This window comes from Ochotona curzoniae, unplaced genomic scaffold, assembly GCF_017591425.1.
Source record: "Ochotona curzoniae isolate NIBS_2020 unplaced genomic scaffold, NIBS_Ocur_1.0 scaffold_4505, whole genome shotgun sequence".
In the NCBI taxonomy this organism is placed as follows: Eukaryota; Metazoa; Chordata; class Mammalia; order Lagomorpha; family Ochotonidae; genus Ochotona; species Ochotona curzoniae.
Window position 1 is genome coordinate 7,113,894 of NW_024467118.1, and position 7,358 is coordinate 7,121,251.

Below are 7,358 nucleotides of genomic sequence, written 5' to 3' on the forward strand. Positions count from 1 at the left end.
CCTAGTTCTCCGAGCAAATGTGACCCTTTGAGTTCACTGTTCATTTGTTCCTTGCACTCAAATTCATCAGTGGAGTTCTTTGGCAAGCGTTGCCTGGTGGAAGAGCCAGCTAATCGCAGCTCATCATCCTGCTCCCTGGGGAGAAGCCGTGGAACACCCCAAGTCCGTCCTTGAGTCTCTCAAGGACAGCAGCCCTGGGATGATATGCGGCATGTGGGCACCATCCCAGTGAGCTGTGCGGCTCATGCAGTACCGAGCCTGTTCCTCAGCTTCTCAGGCCCGAGCTCCTTGGGTGCTGAGGTTCACGGGCAGTGGGTGGTGGGAAGGTCAGAGGAGAAACAGAAAAGAGAGTACTGGGGAGACTTCTCACCTTCACAGCTTGCATCGCTGTGGAAGACCTGTCTGCAGTGCTGGCGCCTTTGGTCTACACTGTCCAATGCTTCTTTGCAGAAACATAAAAAAATCTGCCACTCCCCTTTCCTATTCAGTCTCAACGCTGGACCAATTATGGGCTTTGTAGGAAAAGGACAAAAGTTTGTTTTTCTTCAAGAACATCAAATGCATGAATAACTGTTTATTGAATACTTACGAAGAACTGACTTTCTTAGCTTCTTTAAGCTCCCTGCAACGGAGGGAGCAAGGCAAGGACACAGGTGAAGTATAAATCATTCAGAATTGGTGCAGAGCTTTAGGCAGAAGTGAAAACTCACTCCTGCTGTCTACAGCTCCTTTGCCTGTCTCCCAAACTTCTGCTCAAGCCACTCTCCCTCTCGCTAATTTTCACATTTGTTTCTACATTCATTTGTTCTTTTTTTGCTCTAAATTATGAAGTGCTTTCCCAAGCCAGGACCTTTGTATGTTCTATAACCTCTGCATGAAATGCTCGTTTCCCAGTGTCTGGGAAGATGGCCTCATGCTCATCGCTCAGCTTTTTCAACTGAGGTGTCTCCGATTCAGAGTCCTGCTTCAATGGGTATGCAGGAGGAAGGTTCTAGAAAAAAACTGAGCTCAACTTCACCTAAGAGGAGGATGAAGCTTTATAGGAAGAGCAGAGCTGAAACAAAAGGGAACCAGAAGAATTGTAAAAGGGAGAATGAAAAGGAACCATGAAGTCTATGGAGAAATAGGAAATGTGAAAGCCATCTTAGGGCCCCAACTTGGGACAGGTGGAAGCCTGGCTGAAGTGCATTGTGGTAGTAAAGAATTCATGTAGGTATTTTGTGTATAGCTCACACTGCATGCATTTATGAAGATTTTTCTCCCCCTCCCACACAAAATTTATTTATTTTTCTTGGAAACACAGATATACAGAGAGAAAGAGATACAGAAAGATAGGTCTTCTGTCTGCTGGTTCATCCCCAAGTGGCTAGAACTGAGCTGATCCAAAGCCAGCAGCCAGAGCTTCTTCCAGGTCTCCCACGCAGGTGCAGGGTCCCAAGGCTTTGGGCTGTCCTTGACTGCTTTCCCAGGCCTCAAGCAAGGAGCTGAATGGGAAGTGGAACTGCCAGAACATGAACTGGCATCCATACGGGATCCTAGTGCATGCAAGATGAGGACTTAACTCCCTAAGTTACTGTGTCAGGCCTGGATTTTATTTTCTAAATATCACTATTTGGAGTTATTTATTCTCAAACTGAATAAAATGTAACCATTTTGAATTCTGTATTTTTCCTCGCTTTGTTTTCAGGTATAATATTGAGGTGATATAAGATTTATTTATCAGACATTGTGATGAACAAAAGATTGTTATTAATAGTACTACATTTTCCTGTTTTTACTTTTTCTTTGTATTTTAATTCACATTAAATCTATTTTGGTTTGTTTTGCCAAGTGCAGTTTCTAAGAATTCTTTCCACTACAGTTCAAGAATGATCAACTCTCTTAGTCAATGGCTGGTGTCTACTTTGTCTTCCCACTAGAGTTGACCAACAGTTTGGGCATAGATTGTTGATGTTAGTGTGTCTGAAAAGATTCATGACTATAAAATTATTATTCTTCCTTAACTGGAGAATTTTTGAATGTTTCTACAATCTGTCTAGTTGTGGATTTTTTTTCCCATTCCTCCTGTCCCCCCAGTGCCTAATGCTTCATTTCAGCAGGAAAACTCATATCACCATATCACCTTTCAGATTGATTTGCTTCTTTCGTTATTTTGTGCCTCCGCCTTTTTTTTTTTTTTACTCTATTCTCTGTTACTTTTTCTGGGGTCTTCTTAGGATATCTGACTTCTCTTCCTAGTTTCTTAATCTTTACAACTTTGTATTCTGAGAAAATTTCCCAGCGAGATCTTCGTCCAGCTACTAGTGTTGTCCTCTCTACTTTACATTCCAGCATTCAAAGTAACCTCCAGTTTACTATCTTACTTCAATCACTCTTCCTACTGAAGATTGATAATTGGTTAGAAGATGCTGTCACTCTATGTATAAATTTGTTGTCCTTACTTCCGACAATGTGGGTTGTTTGAATTCTCTTTGCTGTCCTATTGACTTTCTGAATGTTTGATGAGTTTAGATTTCAACTAGTCTTTGTGTTTGTGGTACTCTGTCTACAGAATCCTAAATGCATGGCACTGTCTAGGACCAATGGTGCATCATAGGAAGGGGTGAGCTGCACTCTGGGACGGTCAGTAGCTTGTGGCCTCGTCCCTGGAGAATTCCCAGCCACTCAGAGGGCTACTTTGCCTCTCTAGCACAATGTCACTGCTTATGGCTTCTGTCCAGAGACAGACCCTTCTGCCACCACACAGTGGGTGTTTGTGGTGGGGGGGGGGGGGCAAAGCAAGCCATCTGATGTGTTGTTGAAGTCACCTTGACTATCAAGAGCTCCCTAGAGCTCCTTCCTGTTCCAGTATGTAATTCTTAGCATTTAGAGCAGCTGAAGCTACTCTCAGTTGGGAACTGGGACCTCCAGGGTACGTTTAAGGGTATGGCTTTATCAATTATGTATATCCCATCTGCCTCAAGCCGCTCAAAAGTTATTTATACTTTCTGGTGTATGTAGCATAGTCCTTCTTATTTTATAGCATTATTATGGATAATTTCATTCGATGTATTTGAGATAGGAAAAGAACATCGCGTCATATGCTGTGTTTATCATTTTAATAGTATCTTCTCTGCATTTAATTTGCAAATTTGTTTTTGAGTCATAGTTGTACAAGAACTAAAAGTGTAAAGGTATATATCCAATTTATTTATATACATTGAAGTTGTGTTACAATTACAATAATTGAAAAATACTGGAAAAATCACCATATTTAAAAAAAAATCCTTGGAAAGATTATCTAGATATTATCCTTGTTTTAGAAATATTATTCTGGGTATTTAAATAAGAAATTACTCTATTTAGACATGATTTAATGTTTACATAGGAAAAGATTTTTCAATATTTCCCCTGCCTCAGTCAGGAAGCCCTCACATTAGAAATAGCACAAGTGCCAATTATCTTCTGAAATAATCTGATTTTACAGGCAGTAAGAGTCCATTTTATTTCTGCCAGGCTCCTGGACAAGCAAATAGGTAGAGAAAGCTTAGGTGGAAGTGACATGGCTTGCACAGTACTGTTGGTGGGTTGGGTAATAGTCGCACATGGGAAGCTGTGAGTTCCAGCTGACAAGAACCCTGGCCTGTGAATGTCAGCAGGTTGGTTGTTACCTTGATGTACAATGGAGGAAAGCAGAGACTCAGAGGAATCCGCTGACCTGCCCAAGGTTCCTCCTGACTTCTCCCTCAATTAACAATCTGCAGCAGGTGTATCCGTTACCTGCTTAGCAGTATACAGAAGTGTGCTGAAATTGGAAATGACTTGAGGAGGGACTATTGATGAAAATGTGGCAAGTGTAGTAGTGAAACTTTCAGGGACGGTGAAATCCCACAAGGCTAGTGGGAGTGGAATAATTATACCGTTCAAGTGATGAGACAAGGGCTCAAGCTCATTTCATTGTGTGTTCCTAAGCTTGGTCATGGTGATGGAATGCAAGGATCAGCTCCCAAGGTAATGTTTTGGAAAATTTGGTAAAATATTTGGAATTATAAAAATAAACTAATTACATTTAAAAATTCAGTGACTAAACCAAATAAATAAAGTGACTTTGAGGCTTATTAATGTGTATACATGTGTGCATGTGTTTTATTAACATGCCACTTAAAAAAATCGAGCTGTTTGTAGGTTAGTTGTTATTAGGTGAATGTACTGAGTTTGTAGGGTGTGCTATACACAGCTGCGTAGGAACACAGATAAATACCCTCTCCTGAGAGATTCCATCACACATAGGCAACAAAGAACCTGCTGCCGCCGGTGTAATGAGAGCTGTAGAGCTGCAAAGGCAAGCTGCCAGAACAAAAGAGCATGAAGGGTGGACAGTCACGCAGGCAGGAGCATCCCGTGGAACAGGCGATCTTGCTTCTGATGCTTCCAGGAAAAGCAAGAGTTAAAAAGAAGATTGAAAGGCCACAAAGACCAAGGAAACGGCATTGGCAGGGGATCAAAACAGGTCATTGTGCTGGGAAGATGAAGTATCAGGAAAGATGAAACCGAAGATGAGGGCCATGGCAAGCAGGGCATGGCTGTCCACAGCCGGCTGAGTTGCCTTCAAAGAGAGGATTCATGTGAGAAACTGGGTCAGAGCTGCTTCTGGTGAAGATGAGGATTAATGTGATCTCCGTGATGTTCTTATAATGATACTGTTTTCCTCCAGGTCTGCCGCACGGTCCCAGCTTTGGCTCTCATCCGATTCGCTGCACAAGACGCTCGCACCACATGATTTCCACCTCCACCTCTTGACTCATCCTGGGAACACTGAGTAACAGCTCTTGTGACTCTGAAACCTCACCTAAGATTCAACAGCAAGAGAGGCACATGGACAACAGTCAGAACCACTAGGATTTTGAAAACTACCTATCCTCTCCTTTTGTTCTCACATTCTTTTTTTTTTTTCCTATTTTTTCATCCTTCCTTCCATCTACACCTTGGGCCTCCTGAAAAGTTCTTTTAACATGACTTTGAGACTAGTTGAGGTTTCATACTTCATATAATAAACTGAAAATCAAAATCAATGAACATGTAATAAGCACTGCCTGTGTGCTATTTCCTCAACTGCCATCATTTCCATTCTCCAGATGAGCGAAGCCTATACTTTGACTTATGTAGTATCTGATTCATCACTGTGCATGACCTCTTCCCCCCACAACACTAGGCAGCATTTCTCAGCCCATTTGTATCTAAGGAGGAGGCCCACGTGACAAGTTATCACCAACAGAATGAGTATGCATAATATTCTAGCTTTGACCCTAGGTGCTTAAAAATAGATGACATTATTTATCCTGCTATTCTTGCTTGATCACTTGGCTGGATTTAAAAGAAGAGCCCAGAGACCTTGCAAAAAACGAAATCAGTGATGGAAAGATGCTTGAACCTCTGACGACTATGTGGAGTAGAACTCCCTTAACTTTATTGCCCTCCCTGATTCATGACCAAGCCACATTGGACTGAGAGCCAACAATGAAGTTCACAACACTGAGATTTGGGGTTGTTGGTTACTGCACTGAGCACTGATTATTACACAGCTGGGTCAAGATTGTGTGAACCAACTAATATTTGCTATGAGTCTTTTAAAAGTGTAATCTATATAATTTAGAGTATTATATAGCAAATTCTAAGTGAATGATCCAAATGGGCTGCAGGTGATTATAGAGAAATACAGTCCACAGGTTTCCCAGAGCAGGTGAATTTTAAGGGTTCGGTGACTTAGAGTGGTGTGCTCCAGGACACTCAGGGCAGAGGCTTCTGTAGAGGCAAGACTCTTCCCTCGGGAGGTAAAGAAACTGTTCAAGCCTAGGTTTGCTCTTTATCAGCCTGATGACCTGGTAGACTCTTAAGTTCACATTTCCCATTAGTAAATCAGAGCAGATTTCTACTGTCTTGCAAGGTTATTGGTTACTATGAAGATGAAATGAAATAATACATATAAGTTGATATAACAGCTCCTTGGTAAGAAATAATAATTATTATTTTATCAATGGGATATATATATACATATATAAATGCGTTTTCTTGCTGATTCACCCCGCCTCTTCCTTAGCAGTTTAGACACAACTAAATCAAGTGTTTCTGTTGATCACAAGTATTTTTTTTCTTTGCTGTTGTATGGTGTCATGGATGCATCTGCCTCACAGAGGTTTTCATCTTCTTTGAGGATCACAAACATTGTGAATCTAAAGTTTGTTATATGTAAGATTCCCAATAATTTGGCCTTCACATAAGTCCATCTTTCTATCTTTAAAGTGTCGGTTGTTGCAAGGAGGGTGGGGTCTGACAACAATGTGGCTATTTCTTCTTGGCATGTGCCCTGGCATTGGGAACACAGATTGGCATTCTACTCTGTTATTCAGATTCACAAAATGCCAGAAGAGATTAGAGCTGACAGGGAGTTTCAGGCCATGATATCCATTCTCTCATTTTACAAAGACAAAGGATGGAACTGGATCTTAAGGTTATAGTCACGATGTTCCTGTTTTTTTCTCCTTCTCCCAGAATCAGCTGCTATGGTTAGCTTAGCTAGATGGCCCAGCTCTCACTCACAAGGTTCCATTGATCCCATGGAATAGGAAATGTGGTGCTACATCCACCTGAATTTCTGATTAAATGAATTAACAATGAATTTTTTTTTACATATATAAAGGGTCTAAAATAGTTTATATAAATGTGTATTATCTTTTCAATCCATTTTTCCAGAAGCATTTTGAGGCATCTTCAGTTCTCTTGTATGTATGCATGTGTGTTACACCCTAAAGTATATTAGTTCTGCTTTCCTGTCACTTTAGCAAAGTCTAATAATGAGCAGAATCAGGTATTCAGTTAGCAGCAGCTACAGGAACCAGGAATCACTTAGTGCACACTCTACTTGTCAGGTGGGGAAAAGAGACATTTTTTTTTTAATCTTTGAGAGAATTATTTCTTGTGCTCTGTTTGGCAGCACATATACTACAATGGGAACAATACAGGGAAGATTGGCATGGCCCCTGCATATGGGGCCATGGATGACACATAATTTTGGGAAATAGCCTATGATAAACAAACAAGCAAACAAATATACGAAACTTCTGATTACTAGGTTTATTTATTTATTTTAAAATTTTTATTTATTTTACTTGAAATAGTTAGAGAGAGAGCTTCCATTTGCTGGTTCACTGCCCAAGTAGCTGCAACAGGACAGAGCTGGGCCCATCTGAAGCTGGAAGCCAGGAGCTTCTCCCAGGTCTCCCATGCAGGTGCAGGGGCCCCAGTCCATGGTTCACGCTTTTCTGCTTTTGCAGGCCATTAGCAGGGAGCTGGATTGGAAGTGGAACAGCTGGAACTAGAAC

General features: G+C 41.2%; 1 pseudogene; it reads left to right on the top strand.

Moving 5' to 3' along the window:
* The first annotated feature begins 6,954 nt into the window (after positions 1-6,954).
* Positions 6,955-7,069, top strand: LOC121146909 (annotated as a pseudogene).
* Positions 7,070-7,358: the final 289 nt, after the last annotated feature.